Genomic DNA, 14,304 nt, shown 5'->3' on the forward strand with positions numbered 1-14,304 from the left:
GCCAGATGTATGTGTCTCTCCCAGGCCTGGTCCATAAAAACCTCCCACATGTGATCCTGGCTCTTTCCACATCTGCCAGTTGAATGCAAAGAACTCTGGGGACAGGGAGCAAGGCAAGGCCCAAGACGAAGCAGCCTAGATGTGTGAATGACTGCATGGAGCAGAGACACACCCCATCCCCATCCTCACTGGCCTGTGATGTGGGCAAGAAATAAATGTTTATTCTGTTTAATCACTGGGATTTGAGAATTATCTGTTTCAGTAACTAGCATAATCTACTTTAACACATGTATCCCTTGAAGTAAAGGACAAGCTTACTACTCCTTACCTTACTTACCAGACCTTGAAATATGTGAAGATTGCTCTTATCTGAAGGAGACAGGATGACAATTCTGTTTTCTCCCTTAGCATCTCCCCACTTCTGCCCTTCCCCCAAAACAAGCAATTTCCCAATATGCAATCCTGAGCATTGCATCAGGGCAGGGGGTTGCATGGAAGCAACCACTGAGAATCTCTTTCTGGCTAAAGTTTCCAAAAACCTAAGCCCTTGGCAGATCAGAGAGGATTCCCAACATAATCAGAATATTTGGGACAAATGTCATCAGGGAAAAAGTGGGACTGAGGGGTTTAGGATTTCTCCACTCACCAGATGGAAAAATATTCCACAGGCCCAACAGTCTTTCTCAACCAAAGTTCCACAGCAGGATTAAGCCTTCATGCCCTCAGAGATCCATTGTATCTAACAAATTAATTTCTCTCCTACACATCTAGAGTGATACTAGTTATTTATCATCCTTGAAAGAATTTTTAAAAATTATTTCTGAGTAACACAATTTAGATGAGGAACGCCACTTAAGAACAGCTGGCTAGAGGAGAGGAGAGGGAAGTAAACAGAGTGCAGGCCTCAGTCGATCCTGGACAGCAAAGAGGAAGGTACCAGGGAGCCAGCAGAATGCCAGGCTCCAGGGAGGAGGAGCCACACAGCAGCACATCCCAAGCACCTTCCTCTGGCCCTAGGAGGCTCCCAGGCAGTGAGAGCTCCCCTTGTGGAGGGACAAGGCTGGCTGCAAGAGGATCCTCCAAGATGGAAACTGCAGAACCCATTATCAAGGATGCTACAGGTCAATGAACATCTCCGTGAATACCTTTGACTATGATTCAAGGACTTCCTAAAATCTCCACATCTTTTCCATTCACCTGCCAGGTATTCAGAAGGCCTAAAATGATTAAGCCAGATACTGTTCAGTCAATGCTTTTTAACTGCAGAGTGGTTGAGAGTATGCTCTGTTTCCTTTATGTTGACGAAGAACTTCTCCAACATACCAGCACAGCCCTTCTTCCGGTGCAAACTCAGTCTCTGGACCTCCTGGAAGACCTCGCCAGAACTCCAATGTATCCCGACAGGTTGTGGTTGTTCCTTCGCTTGATATTTTGCCAGAGGAATCTCTGTCCTTACTGTAATCAGAGTCCTGAACTTCACCCAAGCAGCAATTCTGCAATAAGGTCATGAGAAGAGGAGTCTCGCCACAGGGGTTCCTGAGGAAGGCTCTGATCACTGAGGACAAGTATACTGTGAGGAGGAAATATTTAGTGGGAGATGAAAAATAATGACTTAAAATTTTTAAATTTTTCTCAGCTAAAGCAGGTATTTAATAACTATAAAGTATCAAATGTGGGAATTAAAGTAATCTTTAATAAAGTGTGCAAAGCACACATAAAATATATAATTACATGTATAACTTGAAAAAGATTCATGTATTGTTTTTAGCCTAAGGCTTTGTATTTTAAGTGGGATGTGGGAAACCAGGATAGAATACAAATCAACTCTAGTTGTGTAAGGGGCTTGAAGGAAGATTAAAGGAGTTGAGATGGTTTTATTCTGGTAATGAGAAAGCTAAGGGAGGACTAAATAGCTGTTTTCAAATATCTAAAAGGTTAGTCCTAGGACACAGGCTTGTTGAACTCAGCCCCTGGCCCTTCCCAATGCAAACCCTTGAACTCAAGAGCTGGCTGCGAACTGCCATCCTAGTGGGAAGTAGAGTCATATGCTCTCTCTCCTCCCTGCCAGCATCCTCCTGGGATCCCCAGATTGGTCACCCGCATCCCTATCCTGCACCTCGTCCATTAAGTTGGCAACACTGCTGCCTCCTCAGACCCTTCTCCCCATCTGTCCCTGGGGCCCTGCCAAGTCTGCTGCCGCACTAAGCTGCTCCTCAACCCTCCCGCCCCCGCCTGACTTTGGACTCTTGTGGCTTCTTGCTTGTAGCTTTCAGGAGCTGTCTGATGGGCTTCCCTGCCACCCATAGCTTCTCCATCCTCATCCATCAGTCCATTTTCCACACAGCCCCAGAGCTCCCATCCAAAACACAAATCTAATGGTATCGCTCACCAGCAAAAACACCTGCAATGGACTTTCTGCATGTATAATTTTTCATAACAAGTAGTATTTTTAAAATATCTGCTCTGGCTCCTTTTTACATCCAATCTTTTAGCATTGTTCTCAAGCCCCTTTGCAATCTGGCCCATACCAACCTCTCCCCCCCCTCCCATTTTTTCCTACTCGGCCCCGCTGAATACTCAGCTTCAGCCATTCTAGACACACAACTCCTTGAACATCCTCATCCTTTCCTGCCTTTCTTCCTGCCAATGCCCATGCTTGGAATGTCCATGTGGTAGAATCTGAGTCATCTTTTATGACCCAGGTCAAAAATCTCCTCTCATTACTTCCTCCTCTAGTTCCCACCATGCTTGGTTCTGAAACAGCACCTGTCACATATTCTAAGTATGTGTGTACATTTTTGTCTTTCCCACTAGACTGTCAACTTCTTACAAAGTAGGAAGCATATCTTACTTATTTGGGTTTTCCTCTGGTACTTAGCATGGTATCTGGCATTTAGTGTATGTTTGATTGCTTTTTGTGGAATGAAAGAATAAGCTATCCAGTTCAAAGATTCTCTTTCCAGTTTACCTAACATACCCAGCCTGGCTGGGAGCCAGCAGTGCTCAGCTTGGAGCAGGAGGCTGGATCCAGGAGCAGGTTAACAGGAAGTGAGCTACAACTGCCAATAATGGCTCCAGCTGATCATATTTAACATCCCAGTGTCTGGACCAAAGCTGGCAGTTTCTGCTCTGTCTATTCCTAAATGTCATAGCTGGAGCAAAACTCCTTCATTAGCCAGTCTGGCCACACCACAAACACGTGGGCTGGAAGGCAAAGGCTGGCTGGTTCTTTCCAGGTCCCTATGGATATGCTGCCTAGTTGACCCACGGGGATTTATCCTCATGGGCAGCTGCCACCTCTGGACTGAAAATACACAGTGAACAGGTGGTTAGGAGAGGAAGAAGGGCATAGAAAGAGCAAGTAGGGAGAGGGCAAGAAAGAACTGAGAGCATATGGGCAGAAGTGGGAGGAAGGGAGGTTTGGTTTTTCTTCCTACAGAAGATAGAATGTATTTTTGATAGCTTCTTGAAAATCAAACATTTTGAAAAAAATTCCTTTTGCTAAATATAAAATGTGAAAATTACCAGTGGAATACTGCCTTCCTTTCTGCAGCCAGGGCAGAGCTCCTGGATATATTTTGATCAGTAATTTCTAGACACATCCTTCTCAACCATAACTAGGCAGCCAAGCATTCCAACACATGCTTAACTAAAAAGCAAATAAGGCAGCCAATCTGGAGAATGTAATATGGTGGCTTATTTCTCCCTTTTGCTCATTTCATTGATAAACGTGCACTTATGCACACAATAATAATAATACTTTATATGGCTGACTCTTTTCAGTTTATGAAGAGCATCTGCTTAGAGTTTCACAATAACCCAGTGAAGTAGGCAAACTGTGTATTGCTACATCATTTTCCTGGTGAAGAATATGAGACATTGATTAGATAGTCCATTGTCCCAGAGCTACCCAGTGAAGGTAAAACTGAGACTCAAACCCAGGACTTCTGCTCCCAAGACTGGTGCGCTCACCCTCACACCCACCACCTCATTCCATGCCTGCTGTCAGCTCAGCCATGGGCTAATTCTCAAGTGAAGTGCAAGAGAAAATGAAAGAGGGGACAAATGGTTTGGGTAGGCATGGGCATTTTGACCAAGTTTTTATAGTCTCCGGGTTTTTTAAAACCCCACATTAGAGTAAAACAAATAAATGCATTTCTAATGATCTAACCACTGGTTTATAATTTATTTTACTCATCATTTTCTCTGAATTTGTAAATTTCGCTCTGTTGCCAATGCATTGAAGACTTTCGGACATGGTTCCCAAACTAGATCAATCTCCAAAATTGAGGTCATGATTTCTGTCCCCATGGGGGCCTGGAAGTTTAGTTCTGGGTGGCAGCCCATGATTGCCCGTCCATCCCCATGAGCCACAGGATGCCCCAGACACAACTGGATGCCTGCGTTCTAACCACATTTTGTCAGTTTCTCAAATATCTGTATTTGTGGGTAAAGTGCTGACCACACATTACATTGATGGAACAATCTAGTGTATGAAGAGTTTTATGGTTTTATATACCCTACCTTCTACACTCTCCCATCATAATGTCCCCTCTCAAGCCGTGAGGTTCATGGAGCAGATATCATGATTTTAATCAGACAGACTGAGACATGGAGTGTGGACAAGTTAAGTAATATGTTCACGTTACACAACTAAGAAGTGGTGAATCAGGAACTACTAAATCCTAAACTTCTAATCCTAAATCTAGCACTCTTGCTGGTGTGACTATTCATTCTGTTGTTCTCTCCCACCCCCACCACAAAAAACTTAATAAGACAAGGAAAGCTATTACCATTTTTGACAAACAATAATCAAAGCACATACTCTGTGAGGCAATAGGGTGCTCCTCCTGGGTGAAAAGTGGGGCACTTCCTCTTAGGGGATAGAGTAGCACTCTGAACACGTCTCAAGAGACAGAACCTACTACTCCACTGCAATTTTACATTCACTTATCTGTGCCTTCTGCAGGAGAATACAAGCTCTTAAACCGAGGCTCATGGGTGGTTCATGCATCCCCTGCAATGGAATGAATTTTTTCTGTTTTTTTAGGGAGAAGGTATGTACTTTTTATCAGATTCTCAAAAGAGTACAGGAGAGGTTAAATATCACTGCTTTGCTCTCAGCTCATCCAGCTTGGTCTCTCCAATGTCTACCACCTGCCTTTCACATCCTAAGTGCTTGCTGGGTGGTTGGATTGGATGGACAGGTACATGCATGAGTGCATGGATGCGTGGCTCTACACTTTTTGGTCAATCTCTAATTCCACAGTTGGCTGAATTATTATGCAAACTCAGTGATGGACTAGAGAGGACCCAAGTAACTGGGCAAAATTTTAGGGAGAAGTGTTTGAAATTGAGAAAGAATTCTGACTCTCCAATGCTATTAAATGTGACATGACTGATCCACACTACAGTGTTCTTCCAGTCTTCCCACCCATCGACCATCGCCAAGCAAACAACAGGGTGTACACAAGACCATTTTCAGCAGAACAAATGGAGAAATTATATGGCATGTCTTTCCACCCTGGCTCGCTATACATTTTACATTTTATAGCTATTTCCCTGTCGGAATTATAAATCTACCACACACAAAAAAGAACTAATTTAAAATAGAGCATATCAGAAAACCACAACTCAGCAAAATATGGTGTTTTCCTGACAAATACTACATAACTAAGTTGTATGTGCACATTGTGGTTTAGAGATGTCCAAACTACAGGGTGATTTGGGATTTCCGTCTCTCATCCCTGAGTGATGGACTGATCTCAAGAAGATAATTAAACTCAATACTACTTGGTATATGGAACCAAACACCCATCTCTACTTACTCCCTGGGTTTTGTAGGTCAGAGATAATAAACCTGTCATAAACCAAGACAAAGGGCCACCAGGGAGTGACAAATTCCTATCAGGTTTAAATTTTGTCAGAATGGTCAGTGTAGAAATAGAGTTGGTGAACACGCCAGTCTTCCTTCTACATAGACCAAACGCACTGAAGGAAAACTGGCAGGGCCTTTCAACATGTTGGCAAGAGCCACCCCCTGACAACCGGGAAAAAGGCAGAGAATGGGAGAAATGTACTGGAGAACAGAGTTCATCTGTCCCGCCAGCACTCAGCATAACCGTGGCCAGAATCTGTCATTGGATATTTCCACGCAGCTATCAATAAGCTGCACACGAAAATTACCTGGAGGCTGAATTTTACTCTGGGATTTGGTGTTAAATACCAGAGTATAAAGTATCCTGCCAAGGACAAACTTTTACAACCCTACATTCCTCTACTGGTGATTTGTATTCTTTCCCTTGTCAGATTAGAAGAGGCAGCAGGTGCAATCAATGGACTGGATACCAAATCAAAAGTCCTAAGGTCTGGAATATGTTATTCAACTGATAAACAAAAGATTTCCTAAGACTCAGAAGATCAGTTTAACTTATTGCCTATACCATTACGATAAGAAGAAGATTTCTTTGTAGTTTATTATCTCATGTCTACATTATCTTATTTATCTTCATAACACTGTAAAGCAAGCTGAACTGGTATTACGGTTCTGAGTGTACAGATATGAAACTGCAGATTAGAGATTTTGAGTAGTTTTCCTAGGTTCACATAGCAATTTCATGAGCTAGGTTCCATGTTTTCTGACTCTAAGTCCAGGATTCTGTCAAATATAGTCTTTCCCTAGCAGATGATAAGGGCTCTGCCCACTCATACTGTCACGCAAATGGTCCCTTACCTGGAAAGTCCTTATAGATTTAACTTCCTTATAAAGAGATCCTTTTAGCAATTTGATAGCTAAAATCCTTTAGGTGGATCTAAAATGTACTCCTTTTGTATTTTAGTCTATTGTCTCCATAATAGCTTCATTTTATAGTTTAATTACAAAATGTATTCTACATTTATAGTTGATATGTTCCTTTATGCACTTAGGACAATTATCCAAGCTAGTCCAAGGCCTTTAAAAATAATAATAAAACATTTGAAAGGCATTATTTAAGGAAAATCTTGCATTATTCATTCAGTTCAAGAAATTATTTATTGAACGTCTACCATGCACTGTCCAGGGCATTGAGAAGATAAAAGTGATCAAGACAAGGTCCCTTCTAGAAGGAGCTTACAACAGAGACAGGAAATCAAATAAGAACAGGTGAGTGTATATATTGCACTAAGAACTGCAGTGAGACAGGGCAGAGGGTTCTGGAAGAACAGGAAAAGGGTATCAATCCTATGTTGAAGGTCAAAGTAGGCTTTCCAGGGGAAATAACATCAATGCCAGTAATTTGGGAGAGCAGGATTTTGCCAAGCATTTCTAGTCTCATCTGTACCTCTAGGGCCACTGGGGAACTTGGACCAATATTTAAGCACCCCATAACTTCTCCTTTCCCACCTCTTTGCTTTACCCATACCATTCCCTTAGCCAGATGCCTCCTCTTGAATTTTATTCCAATACCATCTTTGTCATACTTTAAGGCTCAGCTTTAATGTGGCCTTTTCTTGAAAGCCTATTTTAACAGAACTGAAACTAATCTGAAAAGATTGTAAATACAAGATTCAAGTTCTACAACATTTCCTTTGATCCTTCAGAAATCCCACGCCCCTCAGCTATATGTAGTCATTAAAAGATCACTATGTCCATTCTTAAATGTTTTGAGAATAAGTCATACTGTTCCTTGAGCATTGCTGGTGATGCCTAGAGAGGGAAACCATGGCCATTTCTAAATTCTTCCAAGGCTTGTGTTATTGCTGCATCGTGGTCTTCAGCTAAAGCCAGAGGACTGAGAGATAAAGTTATCCTTTCTCTCTTCCACTGGACCCCAGTTAGGGTACATGAGGCAGCCTGAAGGGTAACCACCATCAGGATCCTTGGTCAACTTGTTCCAATTTTGGGTGAAAACATGTCAACATTGCATTGCAGAAGACCTCAATTTTTTCACTCTAAAATTATAAAGTGGTTCTTTTGAGCATCAGCAAATCTTTACAAATGGGACCAAAACAACTTTCTTCAGAGACACCATGGGACTAAAGAGAAAGACAATATTCATATTACAGTTTTGCAAACTCTCCGGACGTCCTAACAATGCCTTAAAGATGTTTAAACCTAAATTAAGAAACTAAATATAATGTGGACTCTACCAATGGCAATTTTCTATAATCTGAGGAAAATATTTGGCAGCTCAATTCCCACTAGAAATGGCTGGCAGCAGTTCTGCTCTCTGCTGAACATCTCTGTCAGCCTTGCTTCAGGACAGGATCATACCAGAGAAGAACAATAGATTTTTTTAAAACAACACAGAATTGATCAAGAAACTGTAATTTAAGTTTTCCTCTGGACATATGGGTATTATTTTATAACCAGGGGAAGTATTAGGACATCAGAGGACCTCCATTCATATTGTATTAATTCTATTGAACCATTTCTTGGCTTTTCATAATTCAGGTTAAAATCTTGCTCTCCTGTGTTTTGAAAGGAAACTTTATCAGTTTTCTTGTGGCATGCCATTTTATCTCTTCATTCTGCTGCAATAAGATATCAGCCTAATATCGGCAGAGCAACTTCCTACAATGATTCTTTGTTCCAGAAAAAAAAAAAAACATGAACAGTACATTATTAATATAGAGAAGGAAGTGTGTTTCATTCCACTTCTTATGTACTTAGTGAATATTGTCATGGTACTGGCACTTTAGACAGTACACTTGGATGTTGTATTTAATATGATTATCTCTGAGTACTTACCAGACACTGACTCATAAATCAACCCACTTCAGATGTGATATATGGTTGCTTTAAATTTACCATCACCTTTATAGAACCTGCTTCAAACAGCGCTCCATGCCACCAGTACAGACTGCCTTGCTGGGTCTCTGAGACCTCTGAAGACACAGGGAAAGATGAAATCAAAATGGGGATGGGGGTTATAAAAGATGAGTTTTGAATGAGTTTTGAAGAAAGGGAGCTAGAAAAAAATGATAACAAATGAAGAGAATCTGGGAAACTGAAAGCTAAAGAAATGAGTTTCATAGACAACTGACAGATAACTCCAGGTTCTAAATCACCTGCATACAAGGGGTCATCAAAAAGTTCATGGAAGGATTCATATTATCTTTTAATTCCATTTTTTCCATGAACTTTTTGAAGTACCCTCATACTTAACAGCTGTCAATGTTTTACTTATCCCAAATTTGGCTCTTATCTTTGTCTAACACATTCATGACACCTAAAGCAGTTTTATTTTCTGCATAAGAGAAAATTTCTCTAAATTTTTTCAAGATATTAATAGCCGAGGTTGTATTTTTATATTCACAAAGTTGAAATCTGCTCTATCCTAAATTAATCACATGGGATTTGCCACAAACCATCTCAATGTGAAAATTAAAATCAGGAAAATCTTATCAACTCAGATCCCACGAAATTCTGAATTTGTGGGAAGATAAGCAGAAGGCAGTAGAAGACTACGCTTGTGAGGTCCATCAGGTAATACCCAAAGGGGTCATACTTGCGATGGGGCAGAGGCCAAAGGCCACGTACAGCAACCACCCAGGGGTCCCTGGTACTGGGAGCACATGGTTCCCTCTGTGGACTTTCATGGAGAATCAAAACTCAAAACTTCAAAAGTTATACCTTTTCTCTTGGGGAGAATTTGGTGAGCCCTATGCTCAAAAATAAAATGGAAAGCAGAGACCAACAGATAGGTCTTCCAGTTCCTATTTAAAACCAGGAAACAGAGTCCATGCCCGTGGGACAGGGATCCCAGCTTCGGCCAGCTTTTTGCCATCCACTTCCAGAGTTCGGGACTATCTAGGTCTGGGCTGGTGTCTTGGGCCTGATGGGAGTCCACTGCATGGGGGCTGAGCAGCCTCCTGGGAAAAGGCCACATTGTACCCACTGATAAGGGGTATACGATCTGGCCATGTTGCAATCTGATCAAGCACTGGGCAAAATTCCACTCTCGGGGAGGACTGAGGAGCCTCTGGGAGGCAGCTAATTATAAGAGAGGAAGGAGCCAGGAATAGGGCTGAGTAACAAAGACACCACATTCAAACAGGGTGGCAGGGGGAGTCTGGATGCTGCAAGTGATTGGTGGCTTCTCCGGCTCCAGCCCAATCCCATGGGCCTCATGTTTGGGTCCTAAGGAGAGACAACACCATAACCAAATTCTAAAAGAGCTTTTCCAATAAATGCTTTAGCTCACTGGGCCCATGTCCCACATTTAGCACAATGTAACATGAAAGGGAGGGAGCCCTTCTCCCCCACTTTTCCAGTGATCATTGTCCAGCTTTGGCACCCATTGATCCCAGCAGTGCCTGACTTGCCTGCCAGGCTCAGCAAAAGAGACTCTGGACCCTGGGGGCAGCCCAGATCCCTGGGCAAGGGCAACTTGGGAACACTTTGGAACCTCTACCTAGGGACCACCAGAATTATCTAAGGGAGAAAAAAGGACATTATTAGAGAGCTTATGAGAGCTCTTTGAGAAGAAAAGGCATTTGGGGTTATGAGTTAAATACCTTTTTATTTCTGAGCATTTATAATTTGTCCACATTTGCAATTTCAGTTATCATCTGTTTCAAAACCAATAAATGACAAGGGGTTGCATATTTGTCTTTGCAGAACATGAGGAACAGGTAGGACCATGACCTTCTCCACAAGCCCTGCTGGGAAGAACAGAACAAAGGAATGGAGTGGATTGAGGGTGGAAGAAAGGGAAACAGGCCAAAACCTTAGGTTCCACATTAGGAAAGAAAGTAGAGCTTGCAGACCCTGAAGATCTATCGAGCCTGTTCACAAACACTTCACATGCAGGTCTACGAGCTAGGTAACTGGACAAAATGGTCCTTGGAGCCTTGGTTGAAGAAGGAATAGTCTTTATTCAGCACACACACATCTAGGAGCTGGGCAGTACAAAGGGGAAACTCAGAAACTCAACTGCTACTGACAAAGTCCAAAGAAAAACTGAAACTGAGCAGAGTGAACATGCTCTATTGTTAGACGCAGCTCTCTGCCGCCAGCCTGCTTCACAAACTGAAGAACGCACAAAAGCAATAACTAGAAAGATACATGGGTGCCCATGTGCACTAACTCCACCCACACACAACTTGTTTACAAGAAATGTGGGGAGAGCCTGACTAAATTGTCCTATCTTCCTAACAATCCCCAAAAAGGCCTGAAGAAATTAAGAAGAAATATCTTAAACATTGAGTTGAGAAAGGGAATTTTCATATTTCATATAGGAGCAGACAGTACACAACCATTTAGCAGGATTTATTCTCCCTTTCAACCAGCATACTTATTACAAACAAATTATACTTATCTATATAGAATTTGGCCATGTCATAAATTTTCTTCTAATCTCTTACATACAAATATCCATTAATGCTTTTTGATAAAATGGTAATTCAAAGTCCCTACGGGCTCTCTTGGCAACATTTTATAGCCATTAGTTGAGTTACTATGTGGGCATTAAAGTAACAGAGTCACATTTTTTCTGCTATTCAGGTCCTTTTGGGAATTCAAACAGCTCTTTCTAACCATCAGGACTAATGAGGGAGGGGACACTGTGCTCTAAATACACAGATTGCAAGAGGTTTCTCTGACAGTCCGGGAAACCAATAGGATCCAAAGAAAATGGAACCCCCTAGATGCATCTGTATCTGTCAAAGCACTCAATAGAAAGTGAAAAAATACAACCTCCTCTTGCTTTGTTTGGTTTTCCTCAAAGACTAATAATGTTCATGATGAGGATACTGTTTGTGCACGATGCCCATGCACCTCACCCTCTCCTCTTGCCTGTGTCTTGATAATTTGGGCTGTTCTGGTGGAATCACTTGCAACATCTATGCAGTGGTCTGTGATGGCTGCTGTTCTCTAATTTAGAATGGGAGTCCCTAGGAGGCAGGCAGCACAGTAGGACTGGCTCAACTAACGCACAAATTTCAATGTTAGAGAAATGAACCGTCACCTATTTTACAGATGGTTTATTTGCCAAACAAGGTTTCTCTTTTCTTTCCATTCTTTTTTCTCCCACTTCCTGTCCCCTTCCATCTATTTGGGTCTCTCTTACCTAATTATGATGTCCCTACTTTTAATTGGTTGCCCAGGACCCCAGCAGACGGCCCCCACGTTGACACCCAGAGAACAGGAAGCAGTGATGAGAGCCCTCCACCTGCCTTTTCGCCCTTTTGCCTGTATCTCTTCTTTCTCCCTTGTGTCATGTCTCTTGACCTCCTTCCTGGGAATAGTCTTTTATACCTTCCATATCTGTATCCAGTGATTTATCTTTAGTGCTATGAGTTCAGGGTTAAAAATTAATGTGCTTGTATAGCAAAGTTTACATTTTGATTGTGTTTTGTGATCCTAAACAGGTATTAAAATATATTTAAAAACACACAAGGATGTTATGGGTATCAAAACATCTTTTCAAACTTTTTTTAAAAAAATCTCTGTTCTTCCACAGTTGTGTGAAATATAACTTCTCTTGGCTTCTGTCTCCTCAAATAATTTTTTTGGGGGGGAGGGGCTTTAATGTAGAATTAGAGCAAGAAATAGAACCTGAGAGATCTAGTATGAGCAAAAAGGAATCGAGTCAGGATCCAAGGGTCCTCTGAGGATGGGATCTTAAAAAAGGTGAGCTATAGATTCTACCTATCCATTGATCCATCTCTCTGTCTACCTACCTGCCTAACTCTCTTTTTGCAGATATGGTGGGTATCATGCTTTTGAACATTAAATTCATCTGTCTGATGGATGCAGCTTTGTTTTCTTGGACCTCCTAGATTGTATCAGATTCCTCTTCTTCATGCTGCCACTGCAACCTCTGCATAGGCTAATGATCACAGTCATTTTGGATTGTAATTGCAGTTGTTACTCAGTAGCTACCTGTCCCTGTAAACCTTGAAATTCCTAAAGGTGGACTCTTGCCCCTCTCCTTCTTTTGCATCCCGGAAGGACACAAAGAGTAGCTGCCAATAGATACGTGGCTGCCACAATGGGAGCCTGTCCAAGAATGCAGGCAGCTGGAAGGAGAGAAACAAGAGGTGAGAAGAGTAAAGACTTCAGGAGGGCAGGATCAATCTGATGCTCTCATGAGAGTCTTTTGATCAATGTAAAGATGATTTCCAGAAAAATCTTACCATCTGCTTTAGCCATCTAGTAAATAATAATGTAAATAATCATTGGAAAATGTCCTGGTTAACAAAACATAAGACCTGACAACTTTGTACCTGTTTCTACATGCCTCTTCTCTGTTTACTTTTTTCTTTTCTTTTCTTTTGTTGATGTCAAAGATAAACCTAAATTGGAACACTGCTCACATTAATGAACTAGGCTGTCTGGCTATTAATATGAGCTTGAAATTTCAGGCATGTCTTGATCTCTCTTACATGCAATACAATCTTCTATAAAACAAAAGCACGTTTATTTTACTGGCAACCTCAAAGACAAGCTCATCACATTCATTCCAATTTAATATGCTTTTTTTAATTATTCATCTGCAAGACATAAAATAGCTCATTTTGAGACAAGGTCTCATTTGGATGTTAATTTGCAAATGAAAAGCAGTAAGAAGTGTATAAATTATTTTTGCAAATATATGTACATAAAATATCTTCTAAAGTTTTAACAAACCCAGTGAATAAAATCATCTTGGGAAGAATGATCCAAAGATAATCACCTTAACTTGGAATAATTTTATCACAGTCCATCTTCTGTGAGCTTCTTTAGTAGTCTGAAGGGTGAGATTAGACCCTCATTATGAACTTCTTATAAACATCAGATGAGATGATGGGAAAGTAATTTGAAGAATTTGGGGCCTGGTAATGAGTTTCCTTTGAAGTTGGGGAGGGGTGGCAGTGGGAACAGAATTGAGATAATTGCTGGTTGTCTCCAAGGAGTCCACATGTTGATGAAGCTTCTGTGTTTAATAATTAAAAATGCTAACCTCTGAGGAAGAGAGCGATGCTGTCAGTACCCCTGGACATTTAAAAAGCCTGCATCCTGGTCTAACAATTCATTCTCTGACTTTTGCCCTCCTCCTCCCCTTTCGCTCCCACCTGTGCACTTGCTACGTCTCCACCTTATGCACTGAGAAGAACAATTGAAAGCATGAGGAATGGAGGAAACCCTGCTTAGGAAACTTGACTCTGGCAATGTGGCTCACTGAGGTCATAAAATATCCACCTTCCTGCCTGGGGTGCCCTTCTGGAGAACACGGGCAACAAGGATGCCTCTCCCAAGCATGTTCAGGAAATCAACAAATATTTGCCTAGCTCTTTGAAGTTTATAGGCTTTGCATCTGGATTCAGTCCAATTAGCGC

The sequence above is a fragment of the Cynocephalus volans genome, chromosome 2 (genome assembly GCF_027409185.1).
Source record: "Cynocephalus volans isolate mCynVol1 chromosome 2, mCynVol1.pri, whole genome shotgun sequence".
Classification (NCBI taxonomy): domain Eukaryota; kingdom Metazoa; phylum Chordata; class Mammalia; order Dermoptera; family Cynocephalidae; genus Cynocephalus; species Cynocephalus volans.